Source organism: Ovis aries, chromosome 5 (genome assembly GCF_016772045.2).
Source record: "Ovis aries strain OAR_USU_Benz2616 breed Rambouillet chromosome 5, ARS-UI_Ramb_v3.0, whole genome shotgun sequence".
In the NCBI taxonomy this organism is placed as follows: Eukaryota; Metazoa; Chordata; class Mammalia; order Artiodactyla; family Bovidae; genus Ovis; species Ovis aries.
The window spans coordinates 15459161-15471382 of record NC_056058.1 but is presented as its reverse complement, the minus strand read 5'-3'; the positions used below and the strand labels follow the sequence as shown (position 1 = coordinate 15471382).

The following is a 12222-nucleotide window of genomic DNA, read 5'->3' as shown; positions in this document are numbered from 1 at the left end:
CTCCTGGGCCCTGGGCCCCTTCCTTCCCCTCACATCTTCCCCTTGGCTTCCTGCCGTGGCCTGGGGCAGCATGGGGAGGGTTGGGGGGACTGTGGGTCTGGGACTCTGGTCTTCCTAGCTCTGTCCATCCCAAGAGGTACATTGAAGCAGGAGACAGTCCCAAAGAGCCCTGAGACTGGGTTCTTGGGGTTTGGGGGAACCTAGAAATAGCTGCTTTTTTCTCTGTAGGGATTTCTGCAAGGGCCCCAGGGTTCATGGGGTGGTGGATTTGACTTCAACCTCCTCGGCTCAGGAAATATATTCAAATCCCTATTTGAATGCGGTTGGGTGGGGGAGGTCACTGGACTGGATTCTCTCTCTGTTGTACCTTCTCTGGTTCCCTCTGGCTTTTTGAGCACTGGATGAAAAGTAATGTCTGCTGATGGCCAGTGGTTGGGGGCACCCTGCCTGCCCTGGGATCTGAGGGGACACTAGCCATCCAGCCCTCAGGTCCCACCCCAGGATGAAAGCCTTTTCTGGAGGTGCAGTGGACTGGTGGGGGGGGGCCCTTTTTGGGGATGGATGGGGGGGGCGGCCTGGGGGCACTGCCTCTTTTCTGGGTTGAGATGCCACGTGCAGATGGGGGGAGGAGCAGTAAGTCATCAGGGAAGGGTCCCTGGGGATGTTTCCTGGTGACAGGCCCACGCGTGGGAGAGATGGGTGGCTCACCCTCCCTGAGCACAGGCAGGTTTCCTGAAAGAATGAGGGAATCCCAGAGATCCCCCACCCCCCCGGCCAGCTGTTGCGGCCATAGGACACAATTATGCCTACATGTGTTTGCACACAGAAGGAAGTAGCCCTAGGATCAGTCAGGCCTCTGACCTGTGGGCAGTCGAGACCCAGTGTGGCTTCGATAGCCGCTAATGGGAAAGTGGTTAGACCTAAGGATGAACTTCCATCCTTGCCTGCATCTTCCCTACAGCTGGTTTCTGATAAAGGGCAGTGGGGTGTGTCATTAACCTCTAAGAGGGCAGCTGCAGGGGCTAATGAATCCTGATTTTCTGTGCTGGTCAATGCCAAGGACCCAGGTCTCAGTCTGGCCCTCAAGGAGTTCCCAGACTGAGGAAGACAGACATTCCCTAGCCCTGTGTTGTCAGGACTGAGACAGAGGGAAAAAAAAATTCTAGGCTGAGGGCCCTGGAGCAAAGGCAAAAGATTGCCTGGGGGAGTTGGGCTTAATGCAAGAGGGAACATTTGTGCTGGGCTTTGAAGAGTGAGTAGGAGTTTTCTTATTGCTCTGACTTTGGTGCCTAGCTGTGTCAGACCCTGGCACTGGGCAAGGGTGTTCCATGATCCTCCCTATCTGGGAGCTCTGGGCCTTCCTGCCCTGTGTATTTTATCTCCTTTTGAAGTGCAATCCAGTGTGCTGTTCACAGAGGGGCCATGCGCGGGAAGCTAAAAGGTAGTCATTTTAAACCAAAGGGAGGTGCCCCAAGAACAGCCTCTTTAAGTTTGCAAGTCCCTGTCAACAGATTTAAGCCAGGGCTATGAATTGCCAGTGAGGTGTGGAAGGGCAAAGAGAGAAAAGGGAGGGCTCCTGGTGGGGGTGGGATGGGGTGGGGGACACACAGTGCCGTAAATAAAGGTGTGGAGTCTGGGATTAGAATGCGTCTCGGTTTTTCTCATTTCCTCCTGAGAGCTCCTCTGCTTTTGCTCCACTCTTTCCTGGGTAGAGTGGGAAGAGCATATTCGTTCACTCATTCATCCGTGGTGCTGAGACAGTGGGACAAAGACACACACAAACCTCTGTTGTCAGGACTTCCCTGGTGGTCCAGTGGTTAAAACTCCCTATTTCTACTGCAGGGGACACGAGTTTGATCCCTGGTCAGGGAACTAAGATCCCACATGCCACGCAGCACGATCAAAAATAAATAAGTAAAGTACTCCCTGCCCCTCCGGAAAAAAAAACAAAACAAAACAAAAAAAAAACTCCATTGTCAAAGAGCTGACATTCTAATGGGAGACACTGACAGTGGGCAAATAAGGCAACATATACGTTGTCTGGAATGGTAGGTGGTCTGGAAAAAGGGGGCTTGGGAGGGTGAGGCTGCACTTTCGCATATGAGGTCTGAGAAGCTTCCCTGATGAGGTGACATTTGAGCAGAGACCTGGGCAAAGTGAGGGAAGAGCTGGGTGAATTGAAGGAAACAGCTCCTGGCAAAGGCCCCAAGGTAGGAGCAGGTCAGTGGCCACATAGTCGTGCTGCGGGGCAGTGAATGGGCGGGCTGTGTGGGCATAGTTCATGGGTGAGGTCAGATTGAAGTGGGTCTCCACGCTGGATGAGATCTGAGACCCAGAGAGAGGACGATGTCATTCCAGATGGCCACAGGGGTGACTGGACACTCTTTGCTGTCTCTGGGAGCCCAAATTCTGGGTGGCAGACATGAAACTTTAAAGCTGAGGAAGTGGAGAGGAAGAGATGAATGTGACCGTCATTGTGGGAAAGATCCCACCAGGACTGGGGAGCTGATTATATTGGGAATGGGGGTGGTCACTGGAGCCAAGATGATGAATCTTTTTTTCAGTTTCTCCACTGTGTGACCTTAGGCATGTTACTTAACCTCTCTGTGCTTCTGTCCCCAGCCAATAAATCCTGACACCATCAGTAGAGGCAGGGAAGGGAGAGGGTGGGAGGGTTAGAACAGGAGGAGTGGGCTGATGCTAGAGGTGGTGGTGGTGGTGGTGGCTTGGAGGCGCCAGATCTAGGCTCAGATCCCGGCTGCACCACTTCCTGGTTTCACCTCTCTGAACCTCAGTTTCCCCATCTGTGAACTGTGGCTAAAAATGGCACCTTTGAGGGGAGGACTGTTGTAACATTTCAATACCACTCGGCATAGTGTCGACACCTGGTGTGCTGTGCTGTGCTCAGTCGCTTCAGTGGGGTCCGACTCTGTGTGACCCCATGGACTGTAGCCCACCAGGCTCCTCTGTCCATGGGATTCTCCAGGGAAAAATACTGGAGTGGGTTGCCATGCCCTCCTCCAGGGGATCTTCCCCACCCAGGGATCAAATCTGTGATAAACTCTCGCTAAAAAGTCTTCTTAGGAAAGATAAGGGAAAATGGGAGGGTTGGTAGCATAGCTTGGTAGCTTGTAGGAGTTTGGGTTAGGGCAGTGGTTCTCAGCTGGGGTGGTTTTGCTCCCCCAGCAGGGGACCTTCGGCAATGTCAGCCTGGGTTGTCACTTCTGGGAGCTGCTACTGTTATCCAGTGGATAGAGACAGGGGATGCTGTGCAATATCTGACAATTTCACATACAACAGAGAATTACTCAGCCCCAGTGTCGACAGTGGGATTCCTAGGTGGTGCAGTGGTAAAGAATCAGCCTGCCAGTACAGGAGATGTGGGTTCCATCCCTGGGTAGGGAAGATCCCCTGGAGGAGGAATGGCAACCTACTCCAGAATTCTTGCCTGGAAAACTCCATGGACATAAGAGCCTGGCAGGCTACAGCCCATGGGGTCTCAAAGAGTCGGACAAGCCTGAACACGCACGCACCCAATGTCAACAGGGCTGACTTTGAGAAACCCTATGCTGGGGGACAGAGAGCCTGGTAGAATCTTTAAAATATTTGATTCTTTAGTTAAATAATATGTGTGTATCGTTCCAAGTTCAAAACATGTAAAAGGTGTGCAGAGAAAAATATAACCTCTGGCCATCTTCCTCAGATACCCAAGTCCTGCTTTCCCCCGTAAGTGACTACTTTTTTTAAGCTGACTATATATCCTTACAGAATTTTCTTATGCACATAGAAATTTAGGTTCTTATTAACTACACTCCTCTCTTTCTGTGAGAGACAGAACATACTATCTGTATAGCCTGCTTTCGTTACTTTAATCATCACCTTCATCGTCTTTCCAAATCAATTCATACAGTGTTCCCATTCTTTTAAAAAAATGACTGCAGCATCACTTCTCGGCCTTTTGGCTAAGATCATGTATAAAAGATTGACTGCAGGATATTCTAGATTGTCCATTTACCAAACAAACTACTTCTATTGGGCTAACCACATGCCAGGCATTCTTCCAAACTAGGGCTTGGCAAACTACAAGAGGGCTGAATCTGGACCACAGCTTGTTTTATAAATAAAGTTTTATTGGCACACACCCATGCCCATTTGTTTATGTTTTATCTATGGCCAATTTCCAGTTACAATTCTAAATTTGAGTAACTGACGAAGACAGTATCTGGCCTATGGTGCTGAAGACATTTATTATCTAGATGTTTGTAGAAAAAGCGAGCTCATCCTTGGTTTAAACACTTTTTACACAGTGACTTAATCTGCACACTGCATCTGGGAAAACTGAGACCCAGAAGTTAAGTCCCTAGCCCCAGAGTAACCAGCTTGAACGTGACAAACTCAGAGATTTGAATCTATGCAGCCTGGCCCCAGGATCCTTACTCTTTTTTTTTTTTTTTTTCTTTCCTTTTTGGCTGCCCTGTGTTGGCATGTGGTACTTCCCCAATCAGGGATTGAATCCATGCCCCCTGCATGGACTCTTAACCACTGGCCCACCAGGGAAGTCCCTCAGAATCCCTACTCTCTCCTTAGAGTCTTTACTGTTAACTTACACTAAACTCAATTCCATGGCCCCAGCTGGGCAATGGTTTATTTTACCATTACTCCTATTGCTGGGCACTTGTATTGAACCAGGCTTTTGTTCTAACACACTTTCTGTGATCAGTAACCTTGTCCATGAACTGTTTTTCAGCTCCTCTACTGTGTGACCTTGGGCATGTTACTTAACCTCTCTGTGCTTCCGTTTCCTCATCTCTAAAATGGAGATAATAAGTCCTTATGTGAAAGTGTTGTCGTGAAGGATAAATGAGTTACTATAAAGAACATAGGAAAGTATCTAGTTATGCATAAATGCTGTTATTGCAGCCAGATACATGAGCAAGTATATCCATGGGATGAATTCTCAGAAGGGTTTCTTGGCTCAAAGCAGGTGAGTCTGTGTTTTTGGTAGATCTTGCCAAATTGTTCTCTGTATGGGATTGTTCCCATATGCATTGTTCAATTACATTACCTCTAACAGTGAGAATGCTGGTTTCTTCATTGCCTTGCCAACAGTTGTTAAGCTTTTGGAGTCTTGCCAGCTTGGGTGATAAATGAAGCTCATTATGACTCAGTTTACATTTCTCTTAGTCTGAGACTGAGCATCCTTTCTTATAAGAGTTATTTTCATTTTCTTTCTGCAAACTAATATTTGTTCATATCATTTGCCCATGTTTTTCCCTTCTAGGACTATTGCCCCCTTTATAAAAATTGATTTTTAGGAACTCTTTATATACTGAGCTGTTCTGAATTTCAAGTCAGGTACTTAGTAGCCTTGTGATCTTGGAGAAGAAAATGACTTATTCTATCTGAGCCTTATCTACAAAATGGGGGTGTGGACAGCATTGTTATCGCAGGGTTGTGTGAAGGTTCAGCAAGATAATATAGGCTAAATTTTTATCACAGTGATTGACATATGTTTGATAGACAGCATGTAAATTAATGGGAGTCATTCTTTTTGCTGATTTGATTTCAGTGGGTCTGAGCTTACCTGTAGGATAGGTCAGGGTGCAAAATGTTAGTTGCTGTAGTGAATGGTATTTCTTCAGTGAATTTAAAGAATTTCCTTCTGGCTTATATCACAACCTGGTTTGGGTCAACTGGGGGATTAAGGAAATATTCCTTTATATATGTGTATATATATATATATATCTTTTATTTATTTATTTATTTTTTGGCTGTACTGGGTCTTAGTTTCTGCGCAGGCTTTTTTTCTGGTTTCGGTGAGCAGGGGCTACTCTCTAGTTGTGGCACGAGGGCTCCTCACTGCTGTGGCCTCTGTTGCTGCAGAACTCAAGCTCCAGGGCTCGCACGCTCTGTACTTGTGGTTCTCAGGCTCTAGAACACGGCTCAGCAGTCGCGCTGTACCAGCTTAGCTGCTTCGAGGCATGTGGGATCTTCCCGGGCTAGAGATCAAACCCATGTCTTCCGTATTGGCAGGTGGATTCTTTACCACTGAGCTACCAGGGAAGCCCAGCCGCTCTTTAAAAAGTCCCTACAGGACCTGGGCTCCTTCTGCCTCATGGCCCCACCCTCCCTGAGGCCCTTGGAGTCAGAAGGCAAAGGAGGGAGTGATGAGGAGGGAAACCCTGGGAGGTTTTCATGGACCAGACCCAGAAGTGACACCATCACCTCCATCCTTGTTCTGTTGGCCAGAATTTGGTTATGTGGTCCCATCCAACTGCAAGGCAGGCTGGGAATGTAGTTTAGCTCTGTGCCAGGAAGGACAAAGAAATGGGTTGGGTGGATATAGAGAAGGCAGTCTGTCACTGGGTGATGCCTAGCTGACTTCAGCCATGTAGCTTTGGAGGGGGGTGGATTTGAGGAAACCTCTGTGAGATGAAGTAGGAGGAGGACATGGACCAGAGCCATGGGGAAAGATTCAGCTGGAGACAGAGTGGGGCCTAGGTACAAGGAAATCTCAGCCCAGTGGGTTGGCTTGGGTTGGGTGGAAGACCTCATCTAAACATGCCCATTAGGGCTGATGGTGATGGAAGCTTGACAGAGTCAATATTTGGTGCCGTGCCTTCTTTCCCATTCCATTCTGTTCTGTTCACTGACTCCCTCTCTGGGCCTAGTACCAGGAAACGTCACCCTTCAGGACTTCATGGAGTATGCTGGAAACCCCTAGCCCTTCCCTTGCTCTCAGCTCTCCCATGCATGGTTCCCCTTGGAGCAAAAGGCAAAATCTTCAGCATGATCCATAAGAGCCTATGCATTTGGTCTCTGCCTGCCTCTCAGCTCTCATCTCCTCCTTCACCCTACTGTAGCCACATGGGTCCCCTCACTGTTCTTAGAACTCACCAGGTACAATTCAGCCCCAGGGCCTTTGCACTTGCTGTGTTTCTCCACAGATCACTCTTCTCCTCAGATATATACCCTGGTTGTTCTCTTATCTCCTGAAGATTTTTTGTCAGAGAGATTTCTGCTGGTATCTTTATATGAAATTATATCCCCTGCCCTGTCTGCCATGCCCGCCCCCACCCCCCCCCCCTCCACAACACCTTCTATTCCCTTCCCTTTTTAAAATTTCCTCTGTAATTCTTAGTGGGTCTTCCCAAGTGGCTGAAAGAATCTGCCTGCCAAAGCAGCAGATGCAAGCTCTATCCCTGGGTTGGGAAAATCCCCTGGGGGAGGAAATGGCAACCCACTCCAGTATTCTTGCCTGGAAAATCCTATGGACAGACGAGCCTGGAAGGCTATGGTCCTTGTGGTTACAAAAGAGTTGGACACGACTTAGTGACTAAACAAAAACGAAGTAGTACTTAGCACTTGCTGACTTACTATTGATTTTTTTTTAAGTAAAAAAATTATTTACTTATTTGGCTGTGTTGAGTCTTGGTTGTGGCATGTGTTGTGGTGCATGGGCTAACGCAGGGCACCATGGGCTCAGTAGTTGTGGGGCAGGGGATTAGTCGCCCTGCAGCATGTAGGATCTTCCTGGACAAGGGATCACACTTGTGACCCTTGTGTTAGAAGGCAGATTCTTAACCATTGGACCACCAGGGAAGCCCCAGACTTACCATAGTTTTTTGGCTTATTTGGTTATTATCTGCTTCCCCCATTGGAATATCAGGGAAAAGCTTTTTGTCTGTTTGGTTCACAATTGTGTCCTTAGTTCTTAGGACAGCACTCAGTGCATAGCAGGTGCTTAATAAAATTGTTGTTGGTGTTTAGTTGCTGAGTCGTGTCCGACTGACTTATGACCCCATGGATGATATAACCTGCCAGGCTCCTCTGTCCATGGGATTTCCCAAGCAAAGAATACTGGAGTGGGTTGCCGTTTCCTTCTCCGGGGGATCTTCCTGATCCAGGGATTGAATTCTTATCTCCCACATTGGCAGACGGATTCTTTACCATTGCTCAGGCAGATTCTGAGCCACCGGGGAAGCCCCACTCAATAAAACATTGATCAGATATCCATTCATTCAGTCATTCAGTACAGGGGTCAGCACCCTATAAACCGTCAGCGGTCTGCCTCTTTTTGTGAGCAGAGTTTAACTGATACAAAGTCTTGGCCACTTGTCGTCACATTGTGGCTGCTCTCTCTCTCTGCGACCTACGGCAAAAACTCTATGACCTGCAGAGCAAAAAAACCCAAATGACTGTCTGCCTCTTTACAGAGTTTGCTGATCCATCTCTGATTTAGTAGGTATTTGTTGAGTGCTTATGACTAGGTAGTGGTAGCTGGTAATCGGTGATTGAGAATGAATTACCTGAGATCATCCTGACTTTACTAGTTCCAGGCTACATGACTTCAAGCAGTTGCCTCAGCTTTCTCATGTTCGGTTTTCTCATCCGTAAAATGGGGCAAATGAAGCTGATGATGATAGCAATAATAACAAAAGTAATAATGGTGATGAGGCTGCCACCCACCTCAGAGACATTTCTTTGTACTAGTTCCACTCACTGGGTGATGGAGAGCCCCACCATGAATGAGACACAGACCATATTGCAGCTCGTGGAAACAGATGAGGAAGTAGGCACTCAGTGATGGGTGGGTGGCACCCAGGGCATTGTGGGAGCAGAGAGAAGGGAAGTCCCAGAAACAATCAGGGTAGGCTTTCTGGAGGAGATGACATGCCAACTGACTGTGGGAAGTCAGGGTATATTTCAGGGGCCAAAAGGAGTTCTGTTTCACTCTTGCAAAAACTAATGGTGCAAGGAAGTGGGCAGGACCCGAGGATGGACCTTGCCGAGATGGACTGTCCTCCTTTGGTATCAAGGATGGTGTTCTGAGACCTGGACTTTAAGAGGAACATGAAAGTCAGGTCCCTTGGGGGAACAGTGTTCTTAAAGAAATAAGGGATGTTCAGTTGGAGAAGTTTAAGGTTTGAGGAAATTCTGAGCTTAATCTGCAGAAGTTTCAAGCAAGAGTCTTAGATCTTGTGACAGAAAACCCAACTGAAACTGGCTTAGTCAAAAATAATGTTTATTACCTTACATAACTGAAAAGCCTGGGAGAGAAGGCCTTTAGGTTCAGCTGGATCCAGGGTCTCGACAATATCTCAGGAACCCTCCTCTCTCTACACATTGCCCTCCATCTCTTAACACTGTTTTCTTTGAAGTGTTTTCCTCCATCTTAGTCATTCTTTGCCCTCATAGAGGTGGATATGAGTGTCCAGATGTTCCAAATTTTTATTCCCACAATTCTGTGTCCAGTGGAAAATGAGAGGGTCGATTTAATGGCCCCTAAACCCCAGATCTCTCTTTCATTGGAGACGATCATTTGAGGGAGGAGGTGACATGTCCAATCCTGAACCCATTGCTGGGAGAATGCATGGTCTGGTTGATCAGGCCAGATCACACGCACATTCCTGGCATTGGTGAGGTAGTCAGCTCTACCCAAAGGAACTAGACAGGGGGAAGGGCTGTTTCATCCAGGGAAATTGAGGGATGGTTACCAGAAAAGCAGGGAGAAGTCAAGAGGCAGTTGATCCACCGATGTTTATCTTGGTATCAAGTGCTAAACTGAGTCCAGAGTTTCTCAATATCAGTAGTGCTGAAATTGGCATTTCATTCTCTGTCCTGGGAGCTGCCTGTGCGTTGTAGGAAGGTGGGAGCAACAAAATGTCCCTGGGCATTGCGAAATATACCCTGGGGGGCAGAATTGCCCCTGGGAGAACCACTGTTTTGGAGGGAGTGAGCTTCTTGTGTCCGAGAGGTGGGAGGTGGATGGGGGAGGGAGGTGAGTAGGGGGAGGTGGGTGGCGCAGAATTTAAAGAGAAATGAACAATTAATTACTGGCTGGGGTAAAGATGAGATTGAGAGCTTCTTCAAGTTAGATATCCCTTTATTTTATTATTGGGCAGCCAGCAGCAGCAGCAGCAGCAGCAGCAGCACTGTGCTGATGACTGGGGTGATGGGAAAAAACACCACAGATTTGCTCTCTGCTCTCCTGAGTTGGTGGCCTCCTGGGAGAGAAGGCTGCCTGTGTTCTGCTTTCTGTGGCCGCTGTAACAAAGTCGCAAAAACTGGGTGGCTTGAAACAACAGCTATATTGTCTCAGAGTTCTGGAGGGCAGTGGTTGGAAATCAAGGCGTCAGCAGCATCTTGCTCCAACTCCAGGCTATAGGGGAGAATCCCTTATTTGCATCTTCCAGCTTCGACTGGCTCCAGGCATTCCTAGGCTTGCGGCTGTGTTATTCCAGCCTCTGCCTCCATTTTCACATGACTGTGTCCTTTATGTCTGTCTGTCTGTGCATCTCATAGTCTGGAATAATCTCCTCACCTTGATACCCTTTATGATGTTTTTGCAAAGTCATTTTTAGAAAAATGGAGTGCACCCACTCTGCATTGGAAGCACAGGGTCTTCTTTGGCCTGTGCTGGGTCTTTGTCGCTGGCTAGCAGAGGCTGCTCTCTGGCTGTGGTACACGGTCTCCTCATTGCAATGGCTTCTCTTGTTGTGGAGCAGGGCCTCTAGGGTGCACGGGCTTCAGTAGTTGCAGCATGTGGGCTCAGCAGTTGCGGCTTCCAGGCTCTAGAGCACAGGCTTAAGAAGCTGTGGGGCACGGGCTTAATTGCTCCGTGGCATGTAGGATCTTTCCAGGTCAGGGCTCGAACTTGTGTCTCCTGCACTGGCAGGCTGATTCTTTACCCCTGAGCCACCGGGAAAGACCACCCTCCGTCCCGGGCCCTCTTTTCCAAATAACATCACATTCACTGGTGCCAAGGACCTGATGTGGATGTATCTGGGGGCTTCCTGTCAACCCCCTGCAAATCAGTAAAACACAGTAGTAAGTGTTGCAGATGGAATAAATCAAGGTTCAGGATGCTGAAGAGCAAATAGAGCAGGGTGGTCAAGGAAAGCTGAGAGCTGAAGAATGAGGAGCCAGCTCGAGGAAGCATGGGGGCAGGGACGAGAAAGCCTGTGCAATGGCCCTGTGGCAGGCAGGTGAGAATGAAGAATCTGCTGGCTGAAGAAGGTGAGCCACTGAAGGGTGAGTGGAGGGAAATGATGTTTGGGAGGAAGGCACTTCACTGGAAAATGCTTTGGGACTGTGTATGGAATTTAAATGGGATTGGAAATCTTTGGAGGGTTTTAAGCTGCTCTACGGTGACCAGACTCTAAAGGCAATAGAGGTAGCAGCAAGGGAACCTGGGAGGAGGGAGTTGATGGAGGGGTTCCAGGGAGAAGTGATGGGGGCTTGGACAAGGAGCTGGGGACAAGGCACCTGCCTCCCATTTTGGGGCGGTTGGGCTGATCAGACTTGCTGACAGATTGGATGGAGGAGGGCTGGAAATAAATGAAAGGAGGAGGCCAGATGATGTCAGGCAAAGGTTGTAGCTTAGGGACCTGCACAAATGGCGGTATCATTTGCTGAGATGGGAAGGCTGGGGGAGATATAGCTTTTGGGGAGTTCTGATTGGGCCATCTGACCCTGGAGTTGGGAAGCAGCGCAGCGTGCCGGTTAGTGCAGTGGTTCCTTTTTTTTTTTTTTTTTCAGTCCTGACTAGGGATTGAACCTGGGTCACAGAGCAGTTGTTCTTAACTGGGGGTAGGGGGGAAGCAGCTCTGTCCTACCGGGGGACATGTGGCTCCCCTACCAGGGGAGATGTTTTGGGCTGTCCCTACTGGAGGGAGTGGTGTGGTTCTGTGTTGAGTGGGTAGAGAACAGAGGTGTAGCTATTTGTCCTCTTGTGCCCAAGGCAAAGGTCAATATAGTCAACACTATGGTTTTTCTAGTGGTCATATACAGGCATGAGAGCTGGACCATGAAGAAGGCTGAGTGCTGAAGAATTGATGCTCTTGAATTGTAGTGCTGGAGAAGACTCTTGAGAGGCCCTCGGATTGCAAAGAGATCAAGCCAGTCAATCCTAAAGGAAATCAACCCTGAATAGTCATTGGAAGGACTGATGCTGAAGCTGAAGCTCTAAAACTTTGGCCATCTGATGTGAACAGCAGCCTCGATTGGAAAGACACTGATGCTGGAAAAGATTGAGGCAAAAGGAGAAGGCAGTGGCAGAGGATGAGATGGTTAGATAGCATCACTGACTCAGTGGACATGAATTTGAGGAAACTCCGGGAGATAGTGAAGGACAGGAAAGCCTGGCGTGCTGCAATCCATGAGGTCACAAAGAATCGGACGCAACTTAGCAACTGATCAATAGCAAGAATGCCCAAGATA

At 48.4% G+C, this 12222-nt stretch overlaps 1 protein-coding gene across 1 annotated transcript in view; it reads left to right on the top strand.

Annotated features, from left to right (window-relative positions):
- VAV1 (vav guanine nucleotide exchange factor 1) overlaps nt 1-12222 on the top strand; it is a 65468-nt gene that overhangs the window by 705 nt on the left and 52541 nt on the right. The gene's annotated exons all lie outside the window — the stretch shown is intronic.